Source organism: Papio anubis, chromosome 10 (genome assembly GCF_008728515.1).
Source record: "Papio anubis isolate 15944 chromosome 10, Panubis1.0, whole genome shotgun sequence".
NCBI classification, from domain to species: domain Eukaryota; kingdom Metazoa; phylum Chordata; class Mammalia; order Primates; family Cercopithecidae; genus Papio; species Papio anubis.
In genome coordinates, this window is record NC_044985.1 from 32601594 (window position 1) to 32620937 (window position 19344).

At 37.7% G+C, this 19344-nt stretch overlaps 1 protein-coding gene and 1 pseudogene across 4 annotated transcripts in view; one reads left to right on the forward strand and one right to left on the reverse strand.

Moving 5' to 3' along the window:
- Positions 1-19344, forward strand: part of EPC2 (enhancer of polycomb homolog 2) — a 143846-nt gene that overhangs the window by 63197 nt on the left and 61305 nt on the right. The window lies entirely within an intron of this gene.
- Positions 7568-9072, reverse strand: LOC110740862 (annotated as a pseudogene). The gene has a single exon (XR_002516075.2). The product of XR_002516075.2 is annotated as a peptidyl-prolyl cis-trans isomerase-like 1 pseudogene (transcript).

Genomic DNA, 19344 nt, shown 5'->3' on the forward strand with positions numbered 1-19344 from the left:
GGATGTGGAAAAATAGGAAAGCTTTTACACTGTTGGTGGGAGTTTAAACTAGTTCAACTATTATGGAAGACAGTGTGGTGATTCCTCAAGGATCTATAACTAGAAATACCATTTGACCCAGCGATCCCATTACTGAGTATATACCCAAAGGATTATAAATCATGCTACTATAAAGACACATGCATACGTATGTTTATTGCGGCACTATTCACAATAGCAAAGACTTGGAACCAACCCAAATGTCCATCAATGATAGACTGGATAAAGAAAGTGTGTCACATATACACCATGGAATAGTATGCATCCATAAAAAAGGACAGGTTCATGTCCTTTGTGGGGACATGGATGAAGCTGGAAACCATCATTCTGAACAAACTATTGCAAGGACAGAAAACCAAACACTGCATGTTCTCACTTATAGGTGGAAATTGAACAATGAGAACACTTGGACACAGAGCGGGGAACATCACACCCCAGTTGTGTTGTGGGGTGGGGGACTGGGGGAGGGATAGCATTAGGAGAAAAACCTAATGTAAATGACAAGTTAATGGGTGCAGCAAACCAACATGGCACATGTGTACATATGTAACAAACCTACATGTGCACATGTACCCTAGAACTTAAAGTATAATAATAATAAAAAATATATATATAATTCACTTTTCTCTTTGAAGGGAGACGTGTAGCAAAGGCAGTTAGTTGATCATTAATATGAGTTCAACTTGATATTTACAAAAGCAAACGCCTGAGAGGCCTGTGAAAGTAGCTTTAGCTCGAAATCATAGCAAAAAACAAAACAAAACAAAACACTATTTAAACTTAATTATGTAAATTATGTTGAACTGTGTTAAGATATGAAGTTATGAAGGTTAGCAATGAGATTTCGTAACTGAAATTTTAGAAGATATTTCCCAGATGTTTGTTCAGATGAGTGTTATTTCTTTCAGAGTAATATCACTGGGCTTATGAGCTGAATGACATTGTAGCTGTAGTGTCTTTGGAGAGATACATGATTAACCGAATGATGGAAATTTTTTTCTTTCTAGTTTTCATGCATTATGAAAGTATAATTTTTTAAATTTAAAAGTTAGAGGCTTGAAACAAAAGGATTTCTATTTTCTAAATTTTAAAATTAATACATTTTATTTAATAAATGACATTTTAAATAATTTATTTTAATATATTTCTGTTTAATGAGTATACTTTTTTGGCCCAAATATATATTTGTTTATAGTTAAAATCAGTGTGTATATATAATTTTAAAAAACTAATGTGCTTTATATTTTAGAGCAACTTTAGGTTTAGCCAAATTAAGCAAAAATTAGAGTTCTGCCGGGTGAGATGGTTCACGCATGTAATCTCAGCACAAGTTAGCTGGCCGTGGTGGTGCATGCTCGTGGTCCCAGCTACTTGTGAGGCTGCGGCAGGAAGATCACTTGAGCCCAGGAGTTTGAGGCTGCAATGAGTTATGGTCGTATCACTGCACTGTAGCCTGGACAACAGAGTGAGACCCCATCTCAAAAAATAGAGAGTTCCCATATACCTCCTGTATCCGTGCATGCGTGCATGCGCACACACACACACGTTCCTCCACTGACATCCAGGTGTCTTAGACTGGAGACACACACACACACACACACACACACACACACACACACACACACTCCTCCACTGACATCCAGGTGTCTTAGACTGGACACACACACACACACACTCCTCCACTGACATCCAGGTGTCTTAGACTGGACACACACACACACACACACACACACACACACACACTCCTCCACTGACATCCAGGTGTCTTAGACTGGGTAGAGACTTACTGATTTTATTGAACTTTTTAAATAATCAGCTTTTGGTTTTATTGGTTTTTTTCTATTGATTTCCTGCTTTCAGTTTGATTAATTTCTCCTTTTTTTTTCTTATTTTGCTTGCTTTGGATTTCATTTGCTCTTCTAGTTTTCTAAAATGGAAACTTAGATGATTGATTTTAGATCTTCTTTCCTAATATAGGCAGTCAGTCCTATAAATTTTTCTCTAAGCACTACTTTTCTCTGTCCCACAAATTTTGGTGTTACATTTTTGTTTTCAATCAGTTCAGAATATTTTAAAATTTCTTTTGAGATTTTTTCTTCGATCCGTGTATTATTTTAAATAACATATTTAAAATACTTGGGATTCTAAGTATTTTGGGATTTTCCAGCTATATTTTTGTTTATTCATTTCTATTTTAGTTCCTTTGTGATCTTAGGACACATTTTATATCATTTCTACTCTCATAAAATTTATTATTTTTTTGGTGGTTCAGAATGTGGTCTTTCTGGTGAATGTTTCCATGTGAGTTTTAGAAAATGTGTGTTCTGCTCTTTTTGTGTGCAGTATTTTATAAATGCCAATTAGATCAGTTGACTGATGCTGTTGAGTTTGAGTATGTCCTTACTGATTTTTTGCTTGCTGTATCCGTCCATTTCTGATAGAAGGCTATTAAAATTTCCAACTACAAAAGCGGATTCATCTGTTTTTCCTAGCAGTTCTATCAATTTTTGCCTCACATAGTTTGTTGCTCTGTTGTTAGGCACATACACATTAAGGATTGTTATATCTTCTTGGAGTATTAACTCTTATCGTTATGTAATGTGCCTCTTCATCCCTAATAACTTTCCTTGCTGTGAGGTCTGCTCTGTCTGAAGTGATTATAGCTACTCCGGCTTTGTTTTGATTGGTGTAAGCATGGTGTATCTTTCTCTGTTCCTTTACTTTAATCTGTGTGTGTCTGTATTTTAAGTGGGTTTCTTATAGATAACAATTTGGGTCTTGTTTTTGTTCCACTCTGATCATCTCTTTCAGTTGGTGTATTTAGACCATTGATATTTAAAGTGATTATTGATTTCCTTGGGTTAATTAATATCTACCATATTTGTTAATGTTTTCTATATGTTGCCCTTGGTCTTTGTTTCTGGTTTTGTCTTCCACACTTTTTGTGCTTTTAATTAAGAATTTTATGCTTCTATTTTCTCTATTTTCTCTCCTTTCTTAGCGTATCTATCATACTGTTTCTTTGTGTGTGTGTGTGTGTGTGTGTGTGTGCCCTAGAATTTACACTGTACATTTACAGTTAATCCAAGGCCACTTGCAAGTAGCACTATAATGCTTCACAGGTTGTACAAGTACTTTATAATAAAAAGTTTCAAATTCCTCCTTTCTGTCCCTCATAATCATTGCTCTCATTCATTTGACACACAGACACACACACAATGTGCCACATAACAATGTTTTGATCAGCGATGAACTACATATACAATTATAATGGAACTGAAAAATTCTTATTGCTTAGTGATGTCATAGCCATTGGAATGTTGTAGAACAGTGCATTACTTAGACGTTTGTGGTGATGCTGGTGTAAACAAATCTGCATTGCCAGTCATATAAAAGTATAGCACATATAGGCCAGGTGTGGTGGGTCACACCTGTAATCCCAACACTTTGGGAGGTTGAAGATTGAGGAAGATTGCTTGGGGCCAGGAGTTGGAGACCAGCCTGGGCAGAGACTCCGTCTCTACAAAAAATGAAAACAATAGCCAGGTGTGGTGATATATTCCTATAGTCCTAGCTACCCGGTAGGCTGAAGCAGGAGGATTACTTGAGACTAGGAGTTTGTGGTTACAGTGAAGCATGATCACGCCACTGTACTCCACTCTGGGCAACATTGTGAGATCCTGTCTAAAAATGGAAAAGGAAAAGTATAGCATGCTGGCCAGGTGCCATGGTGGCTCATACCCGTAATCCTAGCACTTTGGGAGGCGTGAGGCAGGAAGGTCCCTTGAGCCAAGGAGTTTGAGACCAGCCTGGGCAACATAGGGAGACCCTGTCTCAATAAATGAATAAATAACGATTATTCACAGTACTAATACTTGATAATGATAATAAATATGTTACTAGCTTATGTATTTACTATTCTATACTTTTTAATCATTATTTTAGAAAGTACTTCTAGCCTTAGGTCCTTCAGGAGGTATTTCAGAAGACATTATTATAGGAGATAATAGCTTCATGCAAGTTATTGCCCCTGAAGAGCTTGCAGTGGGACAAGATGTAGACATGGAAGACAGTGATAATGATGATCCTGACCCAGTGTAGGCCTAGGCTAATGGGTGTGTTTATGTCTTAGTTTTTGACACAAAAAATTTACAAATAAGAAAAAGCTTATAGAATAAGAATTTAGAGAAATTATTTTGTACAGCTGTATACTGTTTTAAGCTGTGTTATTAAAGAGACAAAAAGTTGAAAAAGGTAAAAGTTTATAAAGGGAAAAAGTACAGTAAGCTGTTTAATTTATTATTAAAGAAAAAATATTTTTTTAAGTTTAGTGTAGCCTGAGTATAGTCTACAACAGTGTAATGTCCTAAGCCTTTACATTCAGTCACCCCTCAACTTACCCAGGCAACTTGTCATCCTGTAAGCTATATTTATGGTGTGCCCTGTACAGTGTATACCATTTTTTATCTTTTATACTATAGTTCTACTGTACCTTATCCATGTTTAATGTTTAGATACAAAGATACTTCCCATTAGTTCACAGTTGCCTACACCAGCATGCTCTACATATTTGTAGCCTGGGAACAATAGGCTACAGCATATAGCGTAGGTGTGTAGTAGGTTGTACCATTAGGTTTGTGTAAGTACACTCTGTGATGTTCCCACAATGAATGAAATCATCTGACAGATGCGTTTGTCAGAATGTTTCTTTTTTATTTCTTGATTTTAAGTTCAGGGGTACATGTGCAGGATGTGCAGGTTTCTTACATAGTTAAACACGTGCCATGGTGATTAGCTGCACAGATCATCCCATCACCTGGGTATTAAGCCCAGCATCCATTAGCTATTCTTCCAGATGCTCTCCCTCCTGCCACCCCCATGTGTTTTTATCATTCAGCTCCCACTTCTAAGTGAGAACATGCAGTATTTGATTTTCTGTTCCTGTGTTAGTTTGCTAAGGATAATGGCTTCCAGCTCCATTCATGTCCCTGCAGAAGACATGATCTCATTCCTTTTTTTGGCCGCATAATATTCTGTGGTGTACATGTACCACATTTGCGTTAGTCTGTCATCAATGGGCATTTAGGTTGATTCCATGTCTTTGGTATTGTGAATAGTGCTGCAGTGAACATGGATTCATGTATCTTTATAATAGAATGATTTATATTCCTTTGAGTATATACCAAGTAATGGGATTGCTGAGTCAAATGGTAATTCTGTCTCTAGGTCTTTGAGGAATTGCCACACTGTTTTCCACAATGGTTGAACTAATTTACACTCCCACCAACAGTGTAAAAGCGTTCCTTTTTCTCCACAACCTTGCCAGCATCTGTTGTTTTTTGACATTTTAATAATCGCCATTCTGACTGGTGTGAGATAGTATCTCATTGTGGTTTTGATTTGCATTTCTTTAATGATCAGTGATGTTGAGCTTCTTTTCATGTTTGTTGCCCGCATGAATGTCTTCTTTGGAGAAGTGTCTGTTCATGTCCTTTGATCACTTTTAATGGGGTTTTTTCTGGTAAATTTGTTTAAGTTCCTTGTAGATGCTGGATATTATATCTTTGTCAGATGGGTAAATTGCAAAAAGTTTCTCTCATTCTGTATGTTGTCTGTTTACTCTGGTGATAGTTTCTTTTGCTGTGCAGAAGCTCTTTAGTTTAATGAGATTCCAATTGTCAAGTTTTGCTTTTGTGGCAGTTGCTTTTGGTATCTTTATCATGAAATCTTCGCTCATGCCTGTATCCTGAATGGTATTGCATAGATTTTCTTCTAGAGTTTTTATAGTTTTGGATTTTCCATTTAAATCTTTAATCATCTTGAATTGATTTTTGTTTTTGGTATAAGGAAGGGGTCCAGTTTCAGTTTTCTGCATATGGCTAGCCAGTTCTCCCAGCACCATTTATTAAATAGGGAATTCTTTCCCCATTGTTTGTTTTTGTCAGGCTTGTTGGAGGTCAGATGGTTGTATGTATGTGATCTTATTTCTGGGTTCTCGTCTGTGTGTCTGTTCTTGTACCAATATCATACTGTTTTGGTTACTGTAGCCTTGTAGCATAGTTTGAAGTTAGGTAGTGTGATGCCTCCAGGTTTGTTCTTTTTGCTTAGGATTGTCTTGGCTACTCAGGCTCTTTTTTGGTTCCATATGAATTTTAAAATAGTTTCTTCTAATTCTGTGAAGAATGCCAATGGTAGTTTAATGGGAATAGCATTGAATCTATAAATTGTTTTGGGCATTGTGACCATTTTCACAATATTGATTCTTCCCACCCATGAACATGGAATGTTTTTCCATTTATTTGTGTCCTCTCTGATTTCTTTGAGCAGTGGTTTATAGTTCTCCTTGAAGAGGTCCCTCACTTCCCTTATTAGCTGTATTTCCAGGTATTTTTTTTTTTTGTGGCGATTGTGAATGTGAGTTCATTCGTGATTTGGCTCTGATTGCTTATTATTGGTGTATAGGAAGGTCAACAATTTTTGCACATTCATTTTATATCATGAAACTTGCTGAAGTTGCTTATAGGCTTAAGAAGCTTTTGGGCTGAGACAATGGGGTTTTCTAGAAATAGAATCATTTTATCTGCAAACAAAGATAATTTTACTTCCTCTCTTTCTATTTGAATACACTTTATTTCTTTCCCTTGCCTGATTGCCCTGGCCAGAACTTCCAATTCTGTGTTGAATAGGAGTGGTGAGAGAGGGCATGCAATCTTTGTCTTTGCTGATTTTCAAGGGGAATGCTTCCAGCTTTTGCCCAATCAGTATGTTATTGGCTGTGGGTTTGTCATATATGACTCTTACTATTTTGAAGTATGCTCCTTGAATACCTAGTTTATTGAGAGTTTTTATACATGAAGGGATGTTAAATTTTATTGAAGACCTTTTCTCTATCTATTGAGATAATCATGTATTTTTTTGTCTTGAGTTCTGTTTAGGTGATGAATCACATTTATTAATTTGCATATATTGAACCATCCTTGCATCCCGGGCATGAAGTCTGCTTGATTGTGGTAGATAAGGTTTTTGATGTGCTGCTGGATTCAGTCTGCCAGTATTTTGTTGAAGAGTTTTGCATGAAGGTTCACCAAAGATGTTAGCCTGAAGTTTTCTTTTTTGTTTTATCTCTGCCAGGTTTTGGTATCAGGATGATGCAGGCCTTATAGAATGAACTAGGGAGGAGTCCCTCCTTTTCAGTTTTTTGAAACAGTTTCAGTAGGAATGGTACCAGCTCTTCTTTTTACCTCTGGTATAATTTAGCTGTGAATCCGTCTGGTCCTGGGCTTTTTTTGGTTGATAGACTATTACTGCTTCAACTTTAGAACTCATTATTGGTCTATTTAGGGATTCAGTTTCTTCCTAGTTCAGTCTTTGGAGGGTGTATGTGTCCAGGAATTTATCCATTTCTTCTAGATTTTCTAGTTTATGTACATAAAGGTGTTTATAGTGTTCTCTGATGGTTGGTTGTATTTCTGTGGGGTCAGTGGTGATACCCCGCTTATCATTTTTTATTATATTTGTTTGTTCTCTCTTTTTTTTTTTTTTCAACCATCAATGGCATTTTATTTTGGAAGTTTCTATGTATTACATAGGTATTAACTTCCTTCCTCTCCTACTCCTCCCCACAAAATCCAGAAAGTTATTTTTATACATAAACAACTGAACATATAAAAATCTCGGACCTAATTTCTCTAAAGTCTAGGGTTAAAAGAACTTGAGTGGCACTTCTCCTTTCTGAGAGGACTACTTCTTAAGGAGGATTCATGGTCTGTCCTTTGCTCACTACAGATTTCTCCTCTTCTCTGGGAAAAAGATGGTCAATGCTTCTGCTTCCTTTTAATAAATTAATGTCTTGATTATTATACATTATTATTCCCCACTTGACACCTTCTTAGAAACTTGATTGTTGGATGCATTTTTTATTTGGCAAAAATTCAATGTGGCTTTGCGTGGGATGTCTGAAGTGTCAGAAACAGCAGTGTTGATGTTCTGGTTTTGAGAGGGAAAATATATAGAGAGATGCATACATTTCCTAGAATAACAAATGTAAGACTGAAGTAGGGTGTGCACAGAGTTAAAAGGGCTGATAGACACTACTTGGTTTGGAATTCTGTGGCTGTCAACAATCAAGGACTGCAGTATAGGCCAGAATACAAATCTGCTTAGGAAGAAGTTTGGTTAGGCAAAACCACTGAGAAATGACAGTGTCTGCTACATTGTTCGAAGTATATCAGAGCAGACATGCACAAGAAGCAGCATTATGAGTCATGTGTAGTAAGTAGTCACCTAAACAGGGGCATTTGTGCAAATGCTCTGGCAACCTAGGCACTGGGGGAAGAGAAAAGAAGCATCCTATTAAAATGTACTTCCATCTCTAACTCACCCAAGACCCCAGGCCTCCTAAGCTTCATGATTTGCAAAGCCAAAATGAAATTTAGCATTACATGTCATTCTAGGTCATTTGGAAGCTGGTCCACTGGGGCTATCTCAGAAGAGCTGCTCAAGAGGGTAGCAAGTCTACCCAGAAGGGTATGCCTTAGTGATCTTCACATCATCCACAGGGCGGTCCTGGGAGTTTGTTTGTACCATTCCCACGTGATTCACCATTCCTATGCTCTGGCACACTCGGCCAATAATGGTGTGTTTGCCATCGAGCCACTGGGTGGGGGCAAGGGTCACAAAGAACTGGCTGCCATTGGTGTCTGGCCCCGCATTGGCCATTGTGAGAATTCCAGCCCCCGTGAATTTCAAGTCTGGATGAAGTTGATCTTCAAACTGTTTGCCATAGATAGATGCACCACCTCGACCTGTCTCTGTTGGGTCACCTCCTTGGATCATGAAGTCTTTGATAATTCTGCGGAATTTTGTGCCATTGTAGTAACCTCGACGAGCCACCTCAGCAAAGTTCTTACAGGTCTTTGGAGCATGCTTCCAGTACAGCTCCAGCACAATGATTCCCATGCTGGTCTCCAAGTAAACGTTGGGTGGCTGCCAGGAATCTGGGGGAATAACCGCCATAGCAAAGCCGGTGGCGGAATGCTTCTGTTCTCTCTTCTTTATTAGCCTAGCTAGTGGTCTATCTTATTAATTTCAAAAAAAAAAAAAACCAACTCCTGGATTCATTGGGTTTTTTTTTTTTTTTTTTTGGAAGAGTTTTTCTTCTTTCTACTTCAGTTCAGCTCTGATACTATTTCTTGTCTACTACTAGCTTTGGGATCTGTTTGTCCTTGGTCCTCTAATTCTTTTAGTTGTATTGTTAGGTTGTTAACTTGAGATCTTTCTAGCTTCTAGATGTGGGCATTTAGTGCTATAAATTCCCCGCTTAACACTGCTTTAGCTACATCCCAGAGATTCTGGTACGTTGTATCTTTGTTCTCATTAGTTTCAAAGAAATTCTCGATTTCTGCCTTAATTTCATTATTTACCCAAGAGTGATTCGGGAGCAGGTTGTTCAGTTTCCATGTAGTTAGTTGTGCGGTTTTGAGTGAATTTCTTAATCTTGAGTTCTAATTTGGTTGCGCTGTGGTCTGAGAGACTGTTTGTTATTTTTTCAGTTCTTTTGCATTTGCTGAGGAGTGTTTTACTTCCAATTACATGATCAATTTTACTCAATTAAGTGCCGTGCAGCGATGAGAATAATGTATATTCTGCTGTTTTTGGGTGGAGAGTTCTATAGGTATTTGTCAGGTCTACTTTATCCAGAGCTGAGTTCAGGTCCTGAATATCTTTTAATTGTCTTTCTGTGTGATCTAATATTTTCAGTAGGGGTGTTGAAGTCTCCCACTATTATTGCGTGGGAGTCTAAGTCTCGTTGAAGATCTCTAAGAACTTGCTTTATGAATCTGGGTGCTCCAGTATTGGGCACATATATATTTAGATTAGTTAGCTGTTCTTGTGGAATTGAACGTTTTACCATTACGTCATGCCCTTCTTTGTCTTTCTTGATCTTTGTTGATTTAAAGTCTGTTTTATCGAAAACTAGGATTGCAACCCCTGCTTCGTTCTGTTTCCCATTTGCTTAGTAAATTGTCTCCAGTCTCTTTATTTTGAGCCTATGTGTGTCTTTGCATGTGAGATGGGTCCCTTGAAGATAGCATACCAGTGGGTCTTGATTCTTTATCCAGCTTGCCATTCTGTGTCTTTTAATTGGGGCAGTTAGTCTATTTACATTTAAAGATAGAATTGTTATGTGTGGATTTGATTCTGTCATCATGCTAGCTGGTTATTTTGCAGACTTGTTTATATGCTTGCTTCATTGGGGCTGGTCTGTGTACTTCAGTGTGTTTTTGTAGCGACTGGTGACTGTTTTTCCTTTCCATATTTAGTGCTTCCTTCAGGAGCTCTTGCAAGGCAGGCCTGATGATGATGAATTCCCTCAGCATTTGCTTGTCTGAAAAGGATCTTATTTCTCCTTTACTTATGAAGCTTAGTTTGGCCCAATATGACATTCTGGGATGGAAATTCTTTTCTTTAAGAATGTTGAATATTGATCCCCAGTCTCTTCTGGTTTGTAGGATTTCCATTGAGGGGTCCGTTAGTCTGATGGGCTTCCCCTTGTAGGTGACCTGGCCCTTCTCTCTGGCTGCTCTTAATATTTTTTCTTTCATTTTGACTTTGGAGAATCTGATGATTATGTGTTTTGGGGATGATCTTCTCATGGAGTATCTTACTGGGGTTCTCTGCATTTCCTGAATTTGAATGTTGGCCTCTCTTGGTAAGTTGGGGAAGTTCTCCTGAATGGTATCCTGAAGTACGTTTTTAAACTTGGTTCCAACTCTCCTCATCACTTCTAGGTAACCCAATCAGTTGTAGATTCAGTCTGTTTACATAATCCCATATTTCTCAGAGGTTTTGTTCATTCCATTTCCTTCTTTTTTCTCTAGTCTCGTCTGCTTGTCTTAATTCAGAAAGCCAGTCTTCCAGCTCTGAGATTCTTTCCTCTCCTTGGTCTGTTCTGCTATTAATTCTTGTGATTGCATTGTGAAGTTCTCATGTCATGTTTTTTAACTCCGTCAGGTCATTTGTCTTCCTCTCTAAACTGGCTATTCTGGTTATCACCTCCTGCATAGTTTTACCATGATTCTCAGCTACTTTGCATTGGGTTAAAACATGTTCTTTTAGCTCAGTGAACTTCATTATTACCGACCTTCTGAAGCCTACTTCTGTCATTTCAGCCATCTCAGTGTCAGCCCAGTTCTGAGCCCTTGCTTGAGAGATGTTGTGGTCATTTGGAGGAAAAGGACACTCTGACCTTTTGAGTTTTCAGTGTTTTTGCATTGATTCTTTCTCATCTTTGTGGGCTTATCTACGTTTGATCTTTGAGGTTGCTGACCTTTGGGTAGGTATTTTGTGGTTTTTCTTTGTTGTTGTTTTCTGTTTGTTTTTCTTTTAATAATCTGGTCACGCTTCTGTAGGGCTGCTGCAGTTTGCTGGAGGTCCACTCCAAACCCCATTTGCTCTGGTTCTTCCTGTACCTGGAGGTATCACCAGTGAAGGCTACAAAACAGCAAAGATGTCTGGAAGCGCCATCCCAGGAGGATACTGACCTATTGCCACCTGAACGTGCCTGTAGGAGGTGGTTGGAGACCCCAGTTGGGAGGTTTCACTCGGTTAGGAGGAATGGGATCAGGGACCCACTTAAAGCAACAGTTTGGCTGCTTTTTGTTATAGCAGCTCTGCTGTGTTGGTGATCCCTTTAGCCACCATTTGATCTGGGCTCTGCAAACCTGCAAACCCCACTGGCTGAACTGACTGAGGAGCCCGAACGGCTAAGGTGGCAGCCTGCCCCACTCCTCAGGCACTCCATCCCAGGGAGAAATTGGAGCTCTTTCGGCCCATAGAACATGGGTGGTGACTAGAGGCTCTGGCTGGGAGGACCCGCCCCACAAGGAGGAGTGGATTGGGGGTTCTGCTTACAGAATCAGTCTGGCCATGCCTTAAAAAAACGGCTGTGTCATGTTAGGGAACTGCCTCTGCCCAGGTAGCAGCCCTCCCCTCTCCTGGACACTTTGTCCCAGGGACAGGTAAGAAAGGTAAGAGCTCTGTCAGGTCATGGCTGGAGGGCCTGGTTGGGAGGTCCCACCCAGTGAGGAGGAATGGATCTGAGCTCCACTTAAAGAAGCAATCTGGTCACTATCTTGCAAAGCCGCTGTGTTGTGCTACTGGGGGGACCCTTTCTAGTCCAGATCATTTGGACTCTCCAGGGTCCGCAGGCTGTAACAGCTGTGTTGACCAAACAGCAGAGATGGTGCTGGCCTCTCCGCACAGCCTATTGCTGGTGGCTGCTTCGAATTCCAAGCCAGTGGGTCTTATCTTGTGAAGTATCGTGGAAGTGGGCCCACAGAACAAGGCTGCTCAACTTTCTGGATTCTACCCCCTCCCTTGGGGTGTATGTGAACCGCCTGCCTTGTCTGAGTTGCAGACACGTTGGTTGGAGATCCCAGGACTGGAGTATATAAAGCTCCTGGGTCTCTATGCATGCCTAAACAGCTGCTCTGCTGAGACTCCACGCAGCTCAGTGTGTTGGACCCAAGGCCCTGGTGGCGTGGACTCACAAGGGGATCTCCTGATCTCCGGGTTGCAAAGATCCGTGGGAGAAGCGTTGTTTCCCTGGGTCGCATAATCACTCATCACTTCCCTTGGCTGGGGATGGGGGTTCCCTTGGCTTGTGTTGCTCCCAGATGGGCCGTCGCGCCACCCTGCTTTTCCTCACTCCCTGTGGGTCGAGCTGTTTCCCTGATTAGTCCCAATGTGACTACCTGGATTATTTCAGTTGAAGGTGCAGTATTCCCCTTGCCCCTTTCATTCCTCTCCATGAGCACCACAGACTGCAGCTGCTTCTAATCGCCTGTCTTGGCCCTGTCCCCAGAATGTTTCAACTTCATTAAGCAATGCATGTCTATATCTGTCTGTATGCTATGTGTAAGTAAAATGCTTATATATGTAAGCATACATAATTGAATATATTGTTCCTATTGTTTTGAACAAACTGTTGTCAGTTAGATAATTAACAGTAATAAAAATAAAAGTTTTTGTTTTATCCTTTCTCCCCAGTACTCTTCCTATGTTTATGTAGATCTGAGTTTCTAACCAATATCATTTTTCTCCTCTCTAAAGAACTACTTTTAAGATTTCTTATAAGGCGGGTCTACTGGCAACAAAGTCCTCAATTTTTGTTTGTCTGAGAAAGTTTTTATTTTTCCTTCACTTTTGAAGGGTAATTTCACAGAATACAGAATTTTAGGTTTGTAGGTTTTTGTTTGTTTTTTAACTCAACACATGAATTATTTCACTCCATGCTATTCTTTCTTCCATGATTTCTGAGGAGTATCTGATGTGATACTTTATCTTTGCTCCTTTGTAGCTAAGGTGTTTTTCCCCCTTTGGCTTCTTTCAAGGTTTTTTCTTTACCTTTGATTTTCTGATGTTTGAATATCATATGCCTAGGTATAGGGTGGTTTTGTTTGTTTTCGTTTTGACTTTTATCCTCCTTGGTGTTGTTTGAGCTTTCTGAATCTGTGGTTTGGTGCCTGACATTAATTTGGAGAAATTCTCAGTCATTGGTACTTCATATATTGCTTCTGTTCCTTTCTCAGAATTTGCATTATGCATATTTAGTAGTAGTCTATTCTGTTTTATTCTTTTTTTTTTTTTTTTTGCTTTGCTTTTCAGTCTTGGAAGTTTCTGTTGTCATATCATATTCCCAGGCTCCAAGATTCTTCTGTCAGCTGTGTCCAGTCTACTATTGAGCCCTGCAGATACATTTCTATTATATTAAATAGTAATTTTTATCTTTGTTTCTTTTTCTGTTTTTTGTTTTAGAATTCTCATCTCTCTTCTTATATTATTCATCTGTTTTTGCATGTTGTGTTTTTTCCATTAAAGCCTTAAGTATATTATAGTTTTCTGAAATTCCTGGTTGGAAAAGCATTTTTGTCATATCTGACTCTGATTCTGATGTTTGCTTAGCTGCTTAGTATGTCTTATAATTTTTCTTGAAAGGTGGACATGGTGTAACTGGGTAAAGGGAACTGCACAAATACAGGACTTTAATGGTGCGGTTTTTTGGTGTGTTTTGTGGGGTGAGATTTTACAGTTTCGTGATGAGGTCTGTCTTTTGATGAGCCTCTGTCTCTGGACTGTGAACTTCACCAGTGCTTCTCAGTTTTTCCCCCTTAGGGTGAGACAGGCTGGCTAGAGGAGGCTGGAGTTGGGTATTTCTCTTCTCCTGCATGGAAGACTAGAGGCAGCTGGACTCGTCTTTTTCCTTCCCCCAGGTCTGATAGGCTTTGATAAAACCCAAGCAGAAGACATACACACAGCTAACAAGCATATGAAAAAATGCATCACTAATCATTAGAGAAATGGAAATCAAAACCACAATGAGGTACCATCTCACACCAGTCAGAAAGGCTATTATTAAAAAGTCAAAAAATAACAGATACTGGTGAGATGCAGCGAAAAGGGAATGCTCATGCACTGCAGGTGGGAATGTAAATTAGTTCAGCCATTGTGGAAAGCAGTGTAGCGATTTCTCAAAGAACTCAAAGCAGAATTACCATTCAACCCGGCAGTCCCATTATTGGGTATATACCCAAAGAATTATAATCGTTCTACCATAAATACACATCCACATGTATGTTCATTGCAGCACTATTCACAGCAGCAAAGACATGGAGTCAACCTAAATGTCTATCAACAGTGAACTGGATAAAGAAAATGTGGTACATATACATGATACATATACACATATAGCCATAAAAGAACGAGATCATGTCCTTTGCAGCAACATGGATGGAGCTAGAGGCCATTATCCTAAGTAAACTAAGACAGGAACAGAAAACCGAATACTGCGTGTTCTCACTTATAAGTGGGACCTAAACATTGAGAACACATGGATACAAAGAAGGGAACAAGAGACACTGGGACCTCCTTGAGGGTAGAGGATGGAAGGAGGGAAAGGATCGAAAAGGGTACTGTGCATATTACCTGGGGGATAAAATAGTCTGTATATCAAACCCCCATGAGATGCAATTTACCTAATAACCTACACATTGTAGCCCTGAACCTAAAATAAAAGTTTAAGAAGAAAAGCAGATTATACTCTGATAAAATTGTTTCTCTTGATTGCAGGCATTGTTAAAAACAGAATGCTCTGGCACATTTCAAAATGCTTACCTTTCTGGAAACACAAAGATATTTTTTCCTTAAGTATTTACTGTGAGAACATGGTTGAGTTCTTGAAAGGTGATACTCACAAAAGTGTAAGGGCTTCCCAGTGACTGGGATGCCTGGAGTTTTTAATCTCTCAGAATTAGCCATACTGAGTCAATTACAGTTTAGGTTTTCCAGCCCTCCTTCCTCTCCCCCATTGGTTTTCAGGAAGGTTTCTGCTAGTGGGTTTCTGTTCCCTTAAGTTGTGATTCTGTGTATTCACCTCTGTCTCCAGTTTTGAGTGTGATTTTTTTTGAGTGTGCCCTGTGACCTCACAGATTTAAGTGTTGTTTATTTTCAGTTTGTTCAGCCTTTTACATGTTAAGATGGGGTGGCAACTTCTAAGTTTCTTACGTGCCTACCTGGAAACCAGAAGTCTTACTTAACAATTTTGTTTTCAGCTTTTTTTCACCCAGTGTTTAGACTTTTTTCCATATCGTTGTCTCTGTAATTTTTTATTGGTTGCATAATTTTTGAGGTTGATCTATAGTAACTTAAATTTCTTCTGATTGAAACAATTGGATTTATAACTTTCTAGAGGGTTTATCATTGATAACCTTGTTTGCATTTGTAGCTTTGTCTTTTTAATTCTTAGAGATTTATTTTAAAAAGAAACTTCAAAAATCTTTTGTGGAATTTTTAGTGTTTTAAAAATGTCTTCAGTAGTAATATTTGTCTTTTGACAGAATGGACTTTAATTTCAGAAAATCCATTCAGAGCCAAGTATGGTCAATAACTTAGATATTATTTTGGTTTTAAAGAAGTTTTTGACTGCAAAATGTAGGACTCTTTTATGCAATTTATAATCTTATTCTGAAGACAGTTTCAGAGAAGAGTTCCTCAAATGTTTTCTTTATTTTTATTGGAATATGTATGATCCATAAGGATTAAGATAATAACTTGTTCATTTATTTTTTAAAAAACAAATTTTTCTCAGTTTTTTGTTTTATAATTTTTAACTTTTACAAGTTTTAATAGATATAATGTACATATTTATGAGCTACATTGTGATGTAGTACATATAAATGTTAGTGACCAGATCAGGATAATAACATGTCCACCATCTCAAGCATTTATCATTTCTTTGTGGGGAGCATTCAGTTATCCATCAGTGCTATAGAACACTAAGACTTATGCCACCTATCTAGCTGTAACTTTGTATTCGTTAACAAATTAATTTTTCTTTTTTTTTAAAAAAAATCTCGTTTTATCTTCACCTCAGTGAAAGCAAAATGATCTGAGTAGGTTTTGTATTCTGTTCTGAAATATAAACAATTTAAGGCAATAGTTTAAAAAATTGGAGAATATTGCAGCTCATTCATTCACCAGTGTTAGTTGACCCACTATGTATAAGCTCAGTTTTCATGATATAAAGTCATTTTTTATCTCCAGCCTCAGTCAAGAATTTTATTTTTTGTATAGTAACTGACAGTATCTGGCCACTCTTTTGGGAGATGTTTCTAGTGAATTTTTAGTCATTGATGATATTGAAGCAGGAACGTTGGTCAAGATGTCATATGGGGAGTTTGGGAATTTTAGTCCACTGACTGTTGGAACCATTTCTGAAGGATCTAGAATTATAATGTCAGATAGGTTGTTCTGAAGCGAACATGGATAGCACTGGAAGAATAAGGTTATAGTTAAGGAGTGAGACCCTAGCTGCAAATTCACCTCTTCTTTATTGGGTGGTTGGGGGCAGGAAATATTTTTCAGCTCTTTGATTACATTGGCCTTGTTCTAGTAATATTTGGTATATAGTGTTAAGAGAAATTGAAATACTGATGAATTTTTCTAATTTTTTGGAATACAGAATTCAATCTTTAAGAATCTTTATGTCTTAGAGTTGGCATAGATTTATATTAGAATACAAGAGATAGGTTCTGAGAAAGTTGTGTTTAAACATTTTGTTTTACTTTTTATTTTGAGAGTATTTTAATTAAATTTTAAAAATTTGACCTTCTTTCCAGTTTATAGAGAAGTTTCAAGAATAATATAATGAATTCTGTCTACTGTTCTCCATGATTCATTAAATATTAACACTTAACAATATTTGCTTTCTGTTTTTTTAACTCTTTCTCTATATCACTCCTCTCTGTGTCAGCCTCTTTCTCCTCACCATTATTTTCATTCTGAACCCTTTTAGAGTAAGTTGCAAATGTTATGCTTCTTTACTTCTGAGTACTTCAGTGTCTGGTTTTTAAAAATGCAGAATTCTTTTATATAACCACAGCATTGTTATCAAAATCAGTTAGTTGTCATTGATACAGTACAGTAATCTGTTGACCTCATGTGTAATTTAATAATTGTCCGAATAATGTCCTTTGCAGTGAAGGAAAATCCCAAATAATGCATTGCCTTTACTTACCATGTCTCTTCAGTCTACTGCTGAGTCTTTTTGTTCTTCATGCCACTGACATTTTTAGAGTACAGGCCAGTTATTTTGTCAAAAGTTCCTCAATTTGGGTATACTTGTTTCCTCGTGACATGATTCAGTTTCGCATGTGGTTTTTTTAAATGTCTTATTGTGGTAAAATATACATAACATAAATTTACCTTCTTAACAGTTTTTAAATGTACATTACAGGTATATAGTTTAACTATGTCACATTGTTGTACAACAGGTCTCTAAAATTTTTACATATTGTAAAACTTAAACTATGTATACCCATTGAACAACCTCCTGATGCTCTCCAGCCCCTGGCAACCACCTTTCTACTTTTTGTTTTTAAGAATTTGACTACTTTGGATACATCATGTATGTGGAATCATGCAGTATTTTTGTCTCTTTGTGGCTGGCTTATTTCATTTAGCATAATGTCCTCAAGATTTACCCATGTTGTAAACAAGATTTCCTTTAAGACTGATAATAGTCTGTTGTGTGTATGTACCATCTTTTTTTTTTTTACCAGTTAATTGGCCCATGGACATTTGGGTTGCTTCCACTTCTTAGCCATTGTGAATAATGCTGTAATGAACATGGATGTGCACACGTCTCTTCAAGGTCTTGTTTTCAGTTCTTTTGGATATATACCCAGAAGTGAGATTGCTGGATCATATGGTAGTTCTATTTTAAATTTTTTCAGAAACTACTGTTTTTCATAAGGGCTGTACCATAGACAGTAGTACACTAGTTACATTCTTACCAACAGTGCACAGTTCCACTTTCTCCAGATCCTTGCCAACATGTGTAATTTTCTGTTAGTTTTATAGTGACCATCCTAACAGGTGGGAGTTGATGTCTCATTCTGGTTTTGATTTGCATTTTCCTGATGATTACTGATGTTGAGCATCTTTTTATATGCCGGCCATTTGTATATCGTTGTTGTTTTTGGGTTTATTTATTTATTTTTGCATTTTTTGTTTTTGAGTTTTAGGAGTTCTTTATGTATTTGGATATTAATTGTTTATCCACTACATGGTTTGCAAATATTTTTCCCGTTCCATAAAGTTGCCTTTTCGGTCTGTTGATTGTTTCCTTTGCCCTGAAGAAGTTTTTTAGTTTGATGTAATGTCATTTATCTGTTTTTTCTTTGTTACCGGTGCTTTAGTGTCATATTCAAGAAACCACTGTCAAATTCAATGTCATGAAGTCTTTCTTCCTATATTTTCTTCTAGGAGTTTTATAATTTTGTGTCTTACATTTAGGTGTTTAATCCATTTGAGGTTGATTTTTAAATATAAGGTAAGGATCCAGCTTCATTCTTTTGCATGTGGATATTCAGTTTCCCCAGCTCATCTATTGAAGAGACTGTCCTTTTCCCATTGTGTAGTCATGGTATCCTTGTCAATCATTTGACCATATATGTCAGGGTTTATTTCTGGGGTTTCTGTTCTGTTCCATTGGTTTATATGTCTGTCTGTATGCCAATTCCATACTGTTTAAATCACTGTAGTTTCAAAATCCAAAGACTACTGTTTCAAATATTTCTGATGTCTTCTGTATACTGAGTTTATATCTTTGTCCATTCACCACTTCCTTGCTAACATTAAAACAACAACTCAGTTAAAAAATGAATACTGTTATTTAACTTTTCAAGATCCTTACTATGTAGTGGCCTATGAAGATATGTTCACTTTCTGTGACATATTTATTAT